Below are 16,852 nucleotides of genomic sequence, written 5' to 3'. Positions count from 1 at the left end.
AATTAATTAACAGCTGTCCTGATATTTAGATGTTTTATAAAATACTCAGGAGAATTTCAGAAAGTCACAATTAAGGAAAATGTGTTTTTCTTCAAGAGTATATTCTATCCTTGTTACCAAAGGCCTAAATTCAATATTTAACACCCTACTTTCAGAGTTGATTTGTATTAAAAAAGGAAATGTAGAAAGCTCTATTTCTCAAAAAAACAAATTTGATTGTACACAACTACTGCTCTCTTCATGCACTTGGGACAACATATACATTGTCTTGTCATTCATGCAGATTTATGAGATCCACTTCTCCTTTATTCATACAAAAAGGCTGGCTAAGGGAATAGATTTGAAATCCAATAAATCTGAGTCAAACCCTTAGTTGGCTACTTATTAGTTGAGTGATTTCAGGCCATTTACTTAGCTCTTTGGGCCTCATTTGCAGATGGGAATTCCATTCCCATGTATAGATGGGAGTAATGAGAGTACTAATCTCATAGAGTTGTAAGAATTAAATAAAACAGTAAGTTTTAAATAAATGTTAGTTATCATTATTATTAATAGTTTGGGTCAGTACCCATTATTGTTTTGGAGGTAAGATTCAAAATCAGGTAGTCTGGCTTGACAGCTTGGTCTCATAACCACTGCATTATTCTCTATATAAGACATGAGGAATGTCTGGAGGAGGAGAATGGCCAAGATGAAAGAGGAAGATGCTTTTGCTCATTGAAGTATCAAAGATCATCTTAGAGACAGAAACAGTTAGCTTCGTAAAATTTCTATTAAAACATTAAAAATTTGGAAGCCGCAGGGGGAAAATGGTGGACGGGAAGGCGGGAGAGGGGAAGCCTGAGAAGCTGCAGCAGACGGGAGCCGCAGGAGGATCTGAAGAAGCAGAAAAACCCGTGGAAACTAAGACTGTTTCTTCCAGTAATGGAGGGGAAAATTCCAGTTGCAGCGCTGAAAAGCGATCAGCTGAAGAAGCTGCAGACCTCCCAACAAAGCCTCCAAAGATCTCCAAGTTTGGATTTGCCATAGGTAGTCAGACAACAAAGAAAGCCTCAGCCAGATCCATCAAACTTGTCTCAAGTAAGCCTAAAGAAACCGTTCCAACTCTTGCTCCAAAAACCCTTTCAGTAGTAGCAGCTTTTAATGAAGATGAGGATAGTGAACCAGAGTAAATGCCTCCAGAAGCAAAGATGAGGATGAAGACTATTGGAAGGGATACACCAACATCAGCAGGACCAAATTCCTTCAATAAAGGAAAACATGGGTTTTCTGATAACCAGAAGCTATGGGAGTGAAATATAAAATCTCATCTTGGAAATGTTCATGACCAAGACAATTAAATGATGTGTTTTGAAACTGGGGTGTGGGGTGGGTGTAAAGTTAAAAGGAACAGCTTCCTCTTTTTTAAAGAATGGTATAAGACTATCTTTGAAGCCACCTTTTTTTCTTTTCTTTTCTTTTTTTTAAAGATTGAGTGGTACACTAATAAATGAGAATTTGAAATTAGAGGTAATTTATATTTTATATACAGATTTCAAGACATTTACTAATTTTGTAGTTTCATGTGATTACTTTCCAAAGCTTATAGATAATAAAAAAATCAGAAATGGTACCTTTCTAAGAATTGCATATTTTATTACACACAACTACTAACACATTAAGTGGGAAGCAAAAAGTTGTCTATTTAAACTGTAGGCAAGTACTCTCTAGCTTAACTCCCTTATTAACCTAAACTGTCTCGCTCCCAGGAACAGCCTTATAGAGAAGGGAGTATTGTATTGGGAGAAAAATGTTACTGGACTATTAACTGAGAAAGTGAATTAGATAAAATTAAAATACAGCTTTTTTTTCCCCTAATGGGCATTTTTTGTTTCAAATCATCATAAGCTAGTTATTGCATTGCTATCAGTGGATACAGATGCTTAGCTCTTTAAAAACAACATTTTAAAATTTTATGTAAACTGTTGAGTATTTAAAATGGCCCACTTCACTTGAGAGGGTCTTGGCTACCTTCATTATTAGTCTTCAAAGAACAACCATTTGCTACCAAAGTAAATGAATATTTTGAATGTGCTTCTCTTGATTTTTGTTATTAGCTAGTTCCTGTAAGCATTTCCACCAGATCTTGAGGCAAATCATAAGGAAGCTGTTTTTTTTAAAATAACAAACCACCACCAAAAATTTAAATGGACATAATAGTTAAATACTTAGCTGTTCTTATTTTTTAAAGGGTATAAACACACACACACACACACAAAGGCAACACTGTATGAGGATGGAAAATAAGAAAGATGCACTTTCGGTAACTTTATAAAAGTATTTATGTTACTAACTTGTGAAATCCAATTTGATTTGAACTTATTACAGGAATTCTTATTTAGCACAGTAATATGGTTTATTTTAACTGTATACATATTAACCAGTGGCCTCTCAAAAGCACATTTTAGATACTGAAAATAAAAGGAAAGACAATGCATCTTTAAACATATTTTATGGAATCTTTGACCACACATATTTTGTTAATCTATGTGTTGTAGGATTGTATTTATTTTGTACTTTTGTATTGTATATGAATTCTCTTTTAACGTGACAGTTAAACACATCTTTAAAAGCATAGTCACACATAAAAGAAACATATAGTATAATGACTTCCTTGAAAACTCCTACAATGTTAGGTTTGGGGGCAGCTTCACACTGATTGGTGGTACCTACTCGCTGAGCTCTTTTAATAGGTAATAATTCCAGAGAAGCAGCCTGTATATATTGCTAATACTTTGTTCACTTGCATTTGAGTTTGGAGTAAGCCCCAAGTAAAACAATGGAAATGCATACAGAACTATTAGTTCTTACTTACATGATTTAATTATATCAAGATACATGAATTTAACTTGCTTTAACATAGGCAAACTTTCCATTTTTGTTTATTTTAGGGTTTATGTTGAAATAACTTCCCTCTTCTACATTTTCTTTTCTTGACTCAAATGAAATATTAACTTAAGGTCAAGATGGGAGAAACGACTGAGATGAATGTCTTTACTAAAATACCAATAAATTTGTCAAATTCTAAATAAAATAAAATAAAATAAAACAAACATTAAAAATATGCTTAAAAGTTTACTTGTAAAGAATGTGAGTCAGCCTTCAGATAGACTGGCCAGCCCAGTTGAAAATATAAGAATTTAAAGAAAAAAAATTCAAAAGTTGCTAAAGTCACCAATTAATCTGTTTATAATAGAAAACAGTGACAGCCACATGAGAATCACATTCACAAAGGTCATATCAAATCTGTCTAGACATCAGCAAAGCCAGAATCAGGGCTTGTTTTTGTGGAAGTCCAGGTATATGGGACATATTTAAGGTTCTGTTACTTCAGAAACAAAAATAGAGTCACCCTGTATTTGTTGTTTTTTTTGGCATTGTAATTGTTATTTTTTTATTACTCCCTTGCTTTTTGTTTTATATCAAGATGAAAATACATTTTTCTTCTATTTCTTTTTAATTTATTTGCATATTTATTCATGTATCACTGGTAGATGTCATACTTTGTGATATTCAAAGCAGGCCAAATTATTAGGTTTTTCTTTTTCTACAGTAGATTCTATAGTGCCTTGGAGTTAGAAAGTATGTGAAAGCAAGGTGATTTAGTGTGGTTTTAAATTTAATTTTTAAATTCTCAGCACCCAGTATGTCATATAGCTCTGCAGTAATTTTGTAATTATTTATGCAATTGCTCATTATTTTAAGAAACAACTTATATGGTTTGTAAATATTCAGCATTCCTATTCTGTATTCATGGTATTTGTGCTCATGCCAAATCATCTTATTTTAATATATACATTTAGTTATTTCTGATTTGATTGTTTACTCCAAGAGCACATTAAAAAGATTATTGATTTGGAGTGATGGACTTCAGTGACTCTCACCTTTCACTTCTCATTGTTAACAGCTGGGACTGTAAATCATCTATAATTTCTTACATTAGTCTGTACTTCATTAGAAGAAGTTGTCTTAGGAAGAAGTCTCTGATTTTGGATTCACCCTGCTGAGCATGGTTTGTTCATAGTTATATGTCGATTCTAAATCAGGGTCAACCACAGCACAAAATTGAAATTGCTGCTTACAGCTAAGAGAGTTGCAATAATTACTGCTGGCTGTCTTTGGTGCCCAAAGCTATTAATTATTAAGAGAAAATGATGTGGTTTTATTAGAGGTAACATTTTATAACACTAATATTCTTGTCTCAGGGCAGTAAATAAAATGTCTTTAAACCTATTTGTGAGTAGAAGCTTCAAACCAAATTAATGACAGACTATACATGGGCTGTCCCAGGGAATTTACTCTTGCCATAGAGGAAGGACCAGAGATGACTTTTTGAAAAAAGAGGTACATTGTATTCTTCTCCTAAAAGGACACTGGAGACTATTCTGACCTGAAATGATGTCTCTTGTACAAGAGGATCTCAGTTCAGCTTAATAGATCAAGCTACAAACAAGCAGTTATTACTCCCATCTCAAACTTGCTATTTTAGTTCTCTTCCTACAAAATAACATGTCTTGAGTCTGTCTCTTTGGTAGTTGGACTAAATGACTTACAGACATGAGTGCAACAAAACTAGCACAACTAATGCTCAGCCATTTAGCTTTTTCCTCAAACTCACCCACATAAAAGAGAGAACATTAGGCAGACTGGATTTTCTAGTCCTGTTCTCATTTCTCCCCTCAACATAGTGTACAGGCACTGTGAAAAAAGATGAATGATAAAAAGAAAAATGACGAGAGGACATTGGCCTCTATAAATTAAAAAATTATTTCTATCAATGTCTGAAAATACAGAGAGAAGGAGTTCAGAGGGACATGTAAACAACTAACAATTGACCAGAGCCCTGATGTTACTCTCTCCTGAAGCAAAGTCAGTATCTGCCTCCAACCAGTCACAGTATTATATCAGAACTACATACGGTGTATTTAAGCCACTGTGAACTTATCTGGATACTGAGAAAGACAAAATGCACTAGACAATTAAGATGATTTTATTCAGGCTATTGCAATGTGGAGAATGCTCATTAATGAGGAACATCTCAAAGAAAAGGAAAGGAAGGTTTTATAGAGGCAGGTAAACAAGGGATTCATCCATGAGGCTTATGGGAGTCATGAGGAATGGAGGGGATGATATTTTCTTGGAACATGTAAGACGGGGTAGCCCTTTGAGTTTGGCTGCTTCACAGAACACAAAAGGTGGAGGCATTTTGGAAGACAAAAGTGTGAGAGGATTTCATAACTATCACTGTTTTCTGGGAGCACAAGGCTCAGGTAAAGTTCAACATTGTCAGGACCAAGTATTCTTCAGATTATTTCAATATGAAGAATCTTATAATGGGGATGTTCACCTCTTTGAAAAAAAACAGTTTTAAGAAAACAGCTTTATGGAAGTAGAAATTACATACAACAAACTGCACGCATTTAAAGTGTACAATTTGATTAGTTCAACATGTGAAGCCATCACCAGGTTCAGGATAATGAACATATTCATTACTTCTAAGACTTTCTTCATGCCACCCATTTTCAATTCCTCCCTCCTACCCATATTTACTAGACACTGATTAAATGCCAGATATTTTTCATATACTCATGTTTACTGAGCCTGGAAGGAGTGATATCCACTTATAAATCTTTCCTTATTCTTCGCATTCAAGTCTCACATCAGCAGAGTGCAGTGGTTAATATCTCCACTCAGGAGTCAGAGCTACATTTGAATACTAGCTCTGCCCTTTATAAGGTAGTGACATTAGGCACGTCACTTAACCTGAGTCTTTGTAAAATGAGGATATATTAGAAGTGGAGTCATAGGGTTCATAAAAGGATTAAGCTATATAGTACATTTAAAATGCTAAACTCAGTGTATGATATAAAGAAGTAGTAGGTAGCTATTTGTATAAGTATTACACTTCTTCTCTCCTGGTTAATATGCTACCCAAAGCCATACCTCTGAGTAAGTAGAGCAATAGTGCATGGCAAAATTTCACTAATTCAGATTAATGGGAATGTTTAAACTGAATTAATAAAAAAAAGAACAATGTATGGATTATTTTAAAAGAAGTATACATTTGTAACTTCTGAATTCAGGTATTATCTGGAGCTCTGCTAACAACATATTGAATAGAGTCTTTGTTCTAAAAGTATATAAGAATAGTCATTAATTAGCATATCAAAGCACCAATTAAATGGTAATACTTATTCCTTACTGGGGACTCTGAATAGAGCAGCTCCCCAAAAAGAGCTAATCCTTCACTTAAATAAATTAAAAACAGGAGGGGGCAGGATCAAGATGGTGAAGTAGGAAGACCTGAGCTCACCTCCTTCCATGGGCAGAACAAAATTACAACTACTTGCAAAGCAACTATCTATGAGAACCACCTGAAGACATAAAAGATTTTCTACAATTAAAGATATAAAGAAGGAGCCACAGTGAGATGATAGGAGGGGTGGAGATATGTTCTAGTCATGACTCACACCACCAGATTAGTGACGCATTAAAGAGAGGGATCACACAACCACAGAGGTTCTCCCCAAAGAGTGAGACATCCAAGCTCCATACCAAGCTCCCTAGCCTGGGGGTCCTGCACCAGGAAGGACCAGAATATCTGGCTTTGTAAACCACTGGGCCTTACCTTCGGAGAGAGCCAGAGAGCTATAAGAAATAGGGATTCTGCTTTTAAAGACTGTGCCCAAAATCTCACATACTCCGAATCCTAGCACAGAGGCAGTAGTTTGAAAGGCTCCTGGGTCACTTGCTGATCTCAGAGATAGATTCCCAGAGAGGCAAGTGTCAGCTAGAACTCCCCTTGAGGACAGAGACCCTGGTGGTAGCCATTTTTAGGATCTTGTTCTACCACCATAACACTGGCACTGGACAGCACCATCTTGGAATCCTTCCTCTGTCCTATTAGCACCAGGGGCTTATCCTGCCCACTAGTAAGCCTGCAGCAGAAGCACTCTGCTGGGCCACATAGCCAGTCATTTGGGGAGACTGCACTACCCACCAGCTGGCTCATAACACTTGCACACTGCCAGGCATCATAACCAGTTGCACCAAGAGCCTGCCCTGCCCACCAGTGCACCTGCAGCAATCTCACAAGGCAGGGCCATGCAGCCAGCTGGGGCGGGACCAGCCCCAACTATCAGTGTGCCCACAGTAGTTGGTCTCGTCACAATAATCATGAGGTTAGCAATCACAAAAACTAGAGGAAATAATCTGCAGAAAAATACCAAGGAAGAAATAAATTTAAAATGTTTTAAGGAATAAAAATGAACAGACAAATATAAAGAAAGAACAAGACACTATAAAAAAGATGAAGAAAAAAGAACAAGAAAGAAAAAAAAAAGAAGAGAAAGAAATGAGGAAAAGGGAAATTAAAGTAAATCCTTTTGGAATTCTAGAAATAAAAATAAATCATTGAAATTAAAAAAAAAATCCTGAGCATTTTTACATAACACATACACAAGAACACTCTGAAAATTGGAGAAAAGGCAGGGAAACAAAAATTTTCTCAGATGAACAACTGAGAGGATTTGCTGTCAGGAAACCTGCCCTGCAAGAAATGTTAAAAGAAGTTCTTCAGAAAGAAGTAAAATGATATAAGTCAGAAAATTAGATCTCTATAACGAAAGGGAGAACAACAGAGAAGGAATAAATAAAAGTAAAGTATCATCTCTTATATTTTGTAATTGATATGAAAGATAACTGTTTAAAGTAATAACAGTAACAATATATTGGATGATTGTAGCCTATGCATAAGTGAAATAAATGATATCAATGATATAAGAGAAAGGAGAGCGGAATAGGAAATACTCTGTTATAAGGTATGTACAATGCAAGTAAAGTAATATAGTATTATTTAATGTGAATTGAGGTTATAAATGTATATTGCCAACTTTATGGCAAACACTAAACAAAATTCCAAAGAAGTATAATTGATGTGATCACAGAAAAAATGGGAATCATATAAAAGGTTCAACTGAAAGCAGAGAAGGCAGAAACAGAGAAAGGAAAAAAAATGTGCCATGAATAAAAAAAGTTACAAACAAAGTAGATATTAATTCAATTATACCAATAATCACTTAAAATGTGAATGATCTAAACATCAGTTAAAAGATAGAAATTGTTAGAGCAAAACAAAAAATAAGACGCAACTATGTGTTGTCTACAAGAAACCCAACTTAAATATATAGATATGGTAGATTAAAAGTACTGAATGGAGAAAAGTATACGAAGTTAACAGTACTCAAAAGAAAGAAGGAATAGCTATATTAATTTCAGACAATCAGACTTTACAACACGAAAATTATCAAAAATGAAGAAGACGCTACATAGTGATAAAAGGGTCTGTTCTCCAAGAAGACTGAACTCTCCTTAACATGTATATAACTAACAATAGAACATCAAAATGCATGAGGAAGAAACTGTTACAACTGAAAGAAAAAAATAGATAAGTCCACTATTATATTTGGATACTTCAACACTCTTTCATAACTGAAACACCAAGCAGTCTGAAAATCAGTAAGATTAGAGTTGACCTTAATAGCACTATCAATTTGATCTAATTGTCAGTTATATAATAATCCATTTAACAACAACAGTAATAATATTGCTCTCAAACTTACATGGAACACTGGCAAAGACAGAACACATTCTTGGACTTAAAATATACAATAACAGATTTAAAAATAGGAATCATTCAGAATATGTCTTAGACTATAATGAAATTAAACTAAAAATCAACAATAAAAAAAGAGCTGGAGAGGAGCTTCAAGATGGCGGAAGAGTAAGACGCGGAGATCACCTTCCTCCCCACAGATACATCAGAAATACATCTACACGTGGAACTGCTCCTATAGAACACCTACTGAATGCTGGCAGAAGACCTCAGACCTTGCAAAAGGCAAGAAACTCCCCCACGTACCTGGGTAGGGCAAAAGAAAAAAGAAAAAACAGAGACAAAAGAATAGGGTCGGGACCTGCACCAGTGGGAGGGAGCTGTGAAGGAGGAAAGGTTTCCACACACTAGGAAGCCCCTTCGTGGGCGGAGACTGCGGGTGGCGGAGGGGGGAAGCTTCAGAGCCACAGAGGACAGCACAGCCACAGGGGTGCGGAGGGCAAAGCGGAGAGATTCCCGCACAGAGGATAGGTGCCGACCAGCACTCACCAGCCCGAGAGGCTTGTCTGCTCACCTGCTGGGGCGGGCGGGGGCTGGGAGCTGAGGCTCAGGCTTCGGTCGGATGCCAGGGAGATGACTGGGGTTGGCAGCATGAACACAGCCTGAAGGGGGCTAGTGAGCCACAGCTAGCCGGGAGGGAGTCTGGGAAAAAGTCTGGACCTGCCTAAGAGGAAAGAGGCTTTTTCTTCCCTCTTTGTTTCCTGGTGCACGAGGAGAGGGGATTAAGAGTGCCGATTAAAGGAGCTCCAGAGACGGGCGCGAGCTGTGGCTATCAGCGCGGACCCCACAGACGGGCATGAGACACTAAGGCTGCTGATGCCGCCACCAAGAAGCCTGTGAGCAAGCACAGGTCACTATCCACACCACCCCTCCTGGGAGCCTGTGCAGCCCACCACTGCCAGGGTCCCGTGATCCAGGGACAACTTCCCTGGGAGAACGCACGGCGCGCCTCAGGCTGTTGCAACATCACTCTGGTCTCTGCCGCCGCAGGCTTGCCCCGCATCCATACCCCTCCCTCCCCCGGCCTGAGTGAGCCAGAGCCCCTGAAACAGCTGCTCCTTTAACACTGTCCTGTCTGAGCGAAGAACAGAAGCCCTCAGGTGACCTACACTCAGAGGTGGATCCAAATCCAAAGCTGAACCCTGGGAGCTGCGCGAACAAAGAAGAGAAAGGGAAATTTCTCCCAGCAGCCTCAGGAGCAGCGGATTAAAGCTCCACAATCAACTTGATGTACCCTGCATCTGTGGTATACCTGAATAGACAACGAATCATCCCAAATTGAGGAGGTGGACTTCGGGAGCAAAGATATATTTTCTTTTCCCCTTTTTCTCTTTTTGTGAATGTGTATGTGTATGTTTCTGTGTGTGATTTTGCCTGTATAGCTTTGCTTTTACCATTTGTCCTAGGGTTCTGTCCATCCGTTTTTTTTTTTGGTTTTTTTTGGTTTTTTGGGGAGTTTTATTGTTTTTTTTACTTTTTAAATTGTTTTCTTAATAATTTTTTTATTTTTTATTTTAATAACTTTATCTTATTTTATTTTACTTTATTTTATTTTATCCTCTTTCTTTCTTTCTATTTCTTCTCCCTTTTATTCTGAGCTGTGTGGATGAAAGGCTCTTGGTGCTCCAGCCAGGAGTCAGCACTGTGCCTCTGAGGTGGGAGAGCCAACTTAAGGACACTGGTCCACAAGAGACCTCCCAGCTCCACGTAATATCAAACAGTGAAAATCTCCCAGAGATCTCCATCTCAACGCCAAAACCCAGCTTCACTCAATGATCAGGAAGCTACAGTGCTGGACACCCTATGCAAACAACTAGCAAGACAGGAACACAACCCCAACCACTAGCAGAGAGGCTGCCTAAAATCATAATAACGCTGCAGACACCCCAAAACACACCACCAGACGTGGACGTGCCCACCAGAGAGACAATATCCAGCCTCACCCACCAGAACACAGGCACTAGTCCCCTCCACCAGGAAGCCAACACAACCCACTGAACCAACCTTAGCCACTGGGGACAGACACCAAAAACAATAGGAACTACGAACCTGCAGCCTGCGAAAAGGAGACCCCAAACACAGTAAGATAAGCAAAATGAGACGACAGAAAAACACACAGCAGATGAAGGAGCAAGGTAAAAACCCACCAGACCAAACAAATGAAGAGGAAATAGGCAGTCTACCTGAAAAAGAATTCAGAATAATGATAGTAAAGATGATCCAAAATCTTGGAACTAGAATAGAGAAAATACAAGAAACGTGGACCTAGAAGAACTAAAGAGCAAACAAACAATGATGAATAACACAATAAATGAAATTAAAAATTCTCTAGAAGGAATCAAGAGCAGAATAACCAGGCAGAAGAACGGATAAGTGACCTGGAACATAAAATAGTGGAAATAACTACTGCAGAGCAGAATAAAGAAAAAAGAATGAAAAGAATTGAGGACAGTCTCAGAGACCTCTGGGACAACATTAAATGCACCAACATTCGAATTATAGGGGTCCCAGAAGAAGAAGAGAAAAAGAAAGGGACTGAGAAAATATTTGAAGAGATTATAGTTGAAAACTTCCCTAATATGGGAAAGAAAATAGTTAATCAAGTCCAGGAAGCACAGAGAGTCCCATACAGGATAAATCCAAGGAGAAACACGCCAAGACACATATTAATCAAACTATCAAAAATTAAATACAAAGAAAACATATTAAAAGCAGCAAGGGAAAAATAACAAATAACATACAAGGAAATCCCCATAAGGTTAACAGCTGATCTTTCAGCAGAAACTCTGCAAGATAGAAGGGAGGGGCAGGACATATTTAAAGTGATGAAGGAGAAGAACCTACAACCAAGATTACTCTACCCAGCAAGGATCTCATTCAGATTTGATGCAGAAATTAAAACCTTTACACACAAGCAAAAGCTAAGAGAATTCAGCACCACCAATTCAGCTTTACAACAAATGCTAAAGGAACTTCTCTAGGCAGGAACACAAGAGAAGGAAAAGACCTACAATAACAAACCCAAAACAATTAAGAAAATGGGAATAGGAACATACATATCGATAATTACGTAAAATGTAAATGGATTAAATGCTCCAACTAAAAGACATAGAGTGGCTGAATGGATACAAATACAAGACCCATATATATGCTGTCTACAGGAGACCCACTTCAGACCTAGGGACACATACAGACTGAAAGTGAGGGGATGGAAAAAGATATTCCATGCAAATGGAAATCAAAAGAAAGCTTGAGTAGCAATTCTCATATCAGACAAAATAGACTTTAAAATAAAGACGATTACAAGAGACAAAGAATGACACTACATAATGATCAAGGGATCAATCCAAGAAGAAGGTATAACAATTGTAAATATTTACACACCCAACATAGGAGCACCTCAATACATAAGGCAAATAGTAACAACCATAAAAGGGTAAATTGACAGTAACACAATCATAGTAGGGGACTTTTAACACCCCACTTTCACCAATGGACAGATCATCCAAAATGAAAATAAATAAGGAAACATAAGCTTTAAATGATACATTAAACAAAATGGACTTAATTGATATTTATAGGACATTCCACCCAAAAACAACAGAATACACATTTTTCTCAAGTGCTCATGGAATATTCTCCAGGATAGATCATATCTTGGGTCACAAATCAAGCTTTGGTAAATTTAAGAAAATTGAACTCGTATCAAGTATCTTTTCCAACCACAAAGCTATGAGACTAGATATCAATTACAGGAAAAGATCTGTAAAAAATACAAACACATGGAGGCTACACAATACACTACTTAATAACGAAGTGATCACTGAAGAAATCAAAGGGGAAATCAAAAAATACCTAGAAACAAATGACAATAGAGACACGACGACCCAAAACCTATGGGATGCAGCAAAAGCAGTTCTAAGAGGGAAGTTTATAGCAATACAAGCCTACATCAAGAAACAGGAAACATCTTGAATAAACAACCTAACCTTGCACCTAAAGCAATTAGAGAAAGAAGAACAAAAAAACCCCAAAGCTAGCAGAAGGAAAGAAATTATAAAGATCAGATCAGAAATAAATGAAAAAGAAATGAAGGAGGCAATAGCAAAGATCAATAAAACTAAAAGCTGGTTCTTTGAGAAGATAAACAAAATTGATAAATCATTAGCCAGACTCATCAAGAGAAAAAGGGAGAAGGCTCAAATCAATAGAATTCGAAAAGAAAAAGGAGAAGTAACCACTGACACTGCAGAAATACAAATGATCATGAGAGACTACTACAAGCAACTCTTTGCCAATAAAATGGAAAACCTGGAAGAAATGGACAAATTCTTAGAAATGCACAACCTTCCGAGACTGAACCAGGAGGAAATAGAAAATATGAACAGACCAATCACAAGCACTGAAATTGAAACTGTGATTAAAAATCTTCCAACAAACAAAAGCTCAGGACCAGATGGCTTCACAGGCGAATTGTATCAAACATTTAGAGAAGAGCTAACACCTATCCTTCTCAAACTCTTCCAAAATATTGCAGAGGGAGGAACACTCCCAAACTCATTCTACGAGGCCACCATCACCCTGATACCAAAACCAGACAAAGATGTCACAAAGAAAGAAAACTACAGGCCAATATCACTGATGAACACAGATGCAAAAATCCTCAACAAAATACTAGCAAACAGAATCCAACAGCACATTAAAAGGATCATACACCATGGTCAAGTGGGGTTTATCCCAGGAATGCAAGGCTTCTTCAATATACGCAAATCAATCAACGTGATACTTCATATTAACAAATTGAAGGAGAAAAGCCATATGATCATATCAATAGATGCAGAGAAAGCTTTCGACAAAATTCAAGACCCATTTATGATTAAAGCCCTGTAGAAAGGAGGCATAGAGGGAACTTTCCTCACATAATAAAGGCCACATATGACAAACCCACAGCTAACATTGTCCTCAATGGTGAAAAACTGGGACCATTTCCACTAAGATCAGGAAGAAGACAAGGTTGCCCACTCTCACCACTATTATTCAACATAGTTTTGGAAGTGTTAGCCACAGCAATCAGAGAAGAAAAAGAAATAAAAGAAATCCAAACCGGAAACGAAGAATTAAAGCTGTCACTGTTTACAGATGACATGATACTATACATAGAGAATCCTAAAGATGCTACCAGAAAACTACTAGAGCTAATCAATGAATTTGGTAAAGTAGCAGGATACAAAATTAATGCACAGAAATCTCTGGCATTCCTATACACTAATGATTAAAAATCTGAAAGTGAAATTAAGAAAACACTCCCGTTTACCATTGCAACAAAAAGAATAAAATATCTAGGAATAAACCTACCTACGGAGACAAAAGACCTGTATGCAGAAAATTATAAGACACTGATGAAAGAAATTAAAGATGATACAAATAGATGGAGAGATATACCATGTTCTTGGATTGGAAGAATCAACATTGTGAAAATGACTCTACTACCCAAAGCAATCTACAGATTCAATGCAATCCCTGTCAAACTACCATGGGCATTTTTCACAGAACTAGAACAAAAAATTTCACAATTTGTATGGAAACAGAAAAGACCCCGAATAGCCAAAGCAATCCTGAGAACGAAAAATGGAGCTGGAGGAATCAGGCTCCCTGACTTCAGATTATATTACAAAGCTACAGTAATCAAGACAGTTTGGTACTGGCACAAAAACAGAAAAATAGATCAATGGAACAGGATAGAAAGCCCAGAGATAAACCCACACACATATGGTCACCTTATCTTTGATAAAGGAGGCAAGTATATACAGTGGAGAAAAGACAGCCTCTTCAATAAGTGGTGCTGGGAAAACTGAACAGCTACATGTAAAAGTATGAAATTAGAATACTCCCTAACACCATACACAAAAATAAACTCAAAATGGATTAAAGACCTAACTGTAAGGCCAGACACTATCAAACTCTTAGAGGAAAACATAGGCAGAACACTCTATGACAGAAATCACAGCCAGATCCTTTTTGACCCACCTCCTAGAGAAATGGAAATAAAACCAAAAATAAACAAATGGGACCTAATGAAACTTAAAAGCTTTTGCACAGCAAGGAAACCATAAAGAAGATCAAAAGACAACCCTCAGAATGGGAGAAAATATTTGCAAATGAAGCAACTGACAAAGGATTAATCTCCAAAATTTACGAGCAGCTTATGCAGCTCAATACCAAAAAAGCAAACAACCCAATCCAAAAATGGGCAGAAGACCTAAATAGACATTTCTCCAAAGAAGATATACAGATTGCCAACAAACACATGAAAGAATGCTCAACATCATTAATCATTAGAGAAATGCAAATCAAAACTACAATGAGATATCATCTCACACCAGTCAGAATGGCCATCATCAAAAAATCTACAAAGAATAAATGCTGGAGAGGGTGTGGAGAAAAGGGAACCCTCTTGCACTGTTGGTGGGAATGTAAATTGATACAGCCACTATGGAGAATAGTATGGAGGTTCGTTAAAAAACTAAAAATAGAACTACCATACAACCCAGCAATCCCACTACTTGGCATATATCCTGAGAAAACCATAATTCAAAAAGAGTCATGTACCAAAATGTTCATTGCAGCTCTATTTACAATAGCCAGGACATGGAAGCAACCTAAGTGTCCATCAACAGATGAATGGATAAAGAAGATGTGGCACATATATACAATGGAATATTACTCAGCCATAAAAAGAAACAAAATTAAGTTATTTGTAGTGAGGTGGATGGACCTAGAGTCTGTCATACAGAGTGAAGTAAGTCAGAAAGAGAAAAACAAATACCATATGCTAACACATATATATGGAATCTATCAAAAAAAAAAAAAAAAGGTCATGAAGAACCTAGTGGCAAGATGGGAATAAAGACACAGACCTACTAGAGAATGGACTTGAGGATATGGGGAGGGGGAAGGGTAAGATGTGACAAAGTGAGAGAGTGGCATGGACATATATACACTACCAAACATAAAATAGATAGCTAGTGGGAAGCAGCCGCATAGCACAGGGAGATCAGCTCTGCGCTTTGTGACCACCTAGAGGGGTGGGGTAGGGAGGGTGGGAGGGAGGGAGATGCAAGGGGGAAGAGATATGGGAACATATGTATATGTATAACTGATTCAGTTTGTTATAAAGCAGAAACTAACACACCATTTTAAAGCAATTATACTCCAATAAAGATGTTAAAGAAAAAAGAAAAATAAGAGCTGGAAAATACCCAAATGTTGGGAGTTCAAACAGAACACTTCTAAATAACCGAAGTAGCAATAGAGAAGTCTCAAGAGATTACAAAATTTTTTAAACTTAGTAAAAATAAAAATAGAATTCATCAAAATTTGTGGGATGCAGTAAAGTCATGTTCAGAGGGAAATTTACAGTTTTAAATGCATTTATTGGAAAAGGTGAAAACATAAAATCAATAGTCTAAGACTAACAATCTATTTCCCTTAGAAAACCAGAGAAAGAAGAGCAATTTAAGTATAAAGTTAGCATAATAAAAAAATAATATAAATTAGAGCAGAAATCAATGAAATTCAAAACAGAAAAACAGAGAAAATCAACCAAACCAACAGCTGCATCTTTGAAAAGATAAGTAAAATTAATTAGCCTCTAATCAGGCTAGACAAAAATTTAAAAAGAGTGAGAGAAGACACAGATTACATATTTTTTTAAAGTATCACAATGTTCATTGATATATCCAAGTATATAAAAATCAGGGCAGGAACATAACTTGCAAAATTAAGTAGACAGTTTTAATACTATAAGAGGGAACAATTCAAATTCTCACCATTTGTATAACTCCCACAAAAAAAAAAACACTTCAAGAGCATTTACCATCTTTTAAAACTGATCATTTTTGTGTAAGTAAACTGTTTCTTTTAAAAAGACTTGTGTACTTGCCCAGGCTCGAGGATATTAAAATCCAGCACATAAAGCCCATTACCAGAGGTCAAACTACAGGCAATACTATTGAAATTTGAAAAGTGTTTATCATTATTTATCTCATGGGCATTAAAAAGATAATAAAGATATTTCAACTCTATGCACACATATTTTATAAATTATATGCAAAAGACCAACTCCTTGAAAGACACAGA

General features: G+C 36.8%; 1 pseudogene; it reads left to right on the top strand.

Annotated features, from left to right (window-relative positions):
* The first annotated feature begins 809 nt into the window (after nucleotides 1–809).
* Nucleotides 810–1,340, top strand: LOC103008553 (PEST proteolytic signal-containing nuclear protein-like; annotated as a pseudogene).
* The last annotated feature ends 15,512 nt before the right edge of the window (nucleotides 1,341–16,852 follow it).

The sequence above is a fragment of the Balaenoptera acutorostrata genome, unplaced genomic scaffold, assembly GCF_949987535.1.
Source record: "Balaenoptera acutorostrata unplaced genomic scaffold, mBalAcu1.1 scaffold_458, whole genome shotgun sequence".
NCBI lineage: Eukaryota > Metazoa > Chordata > Mammalia > Artiodactyla > Balaenopteridae > Balaenoptera > Balaenoptera acutorostrata.
Note: the sequence above shows the minus strand (reverse complement) of the source record. Positions and strands in the feature narration are given on the sequence as shown.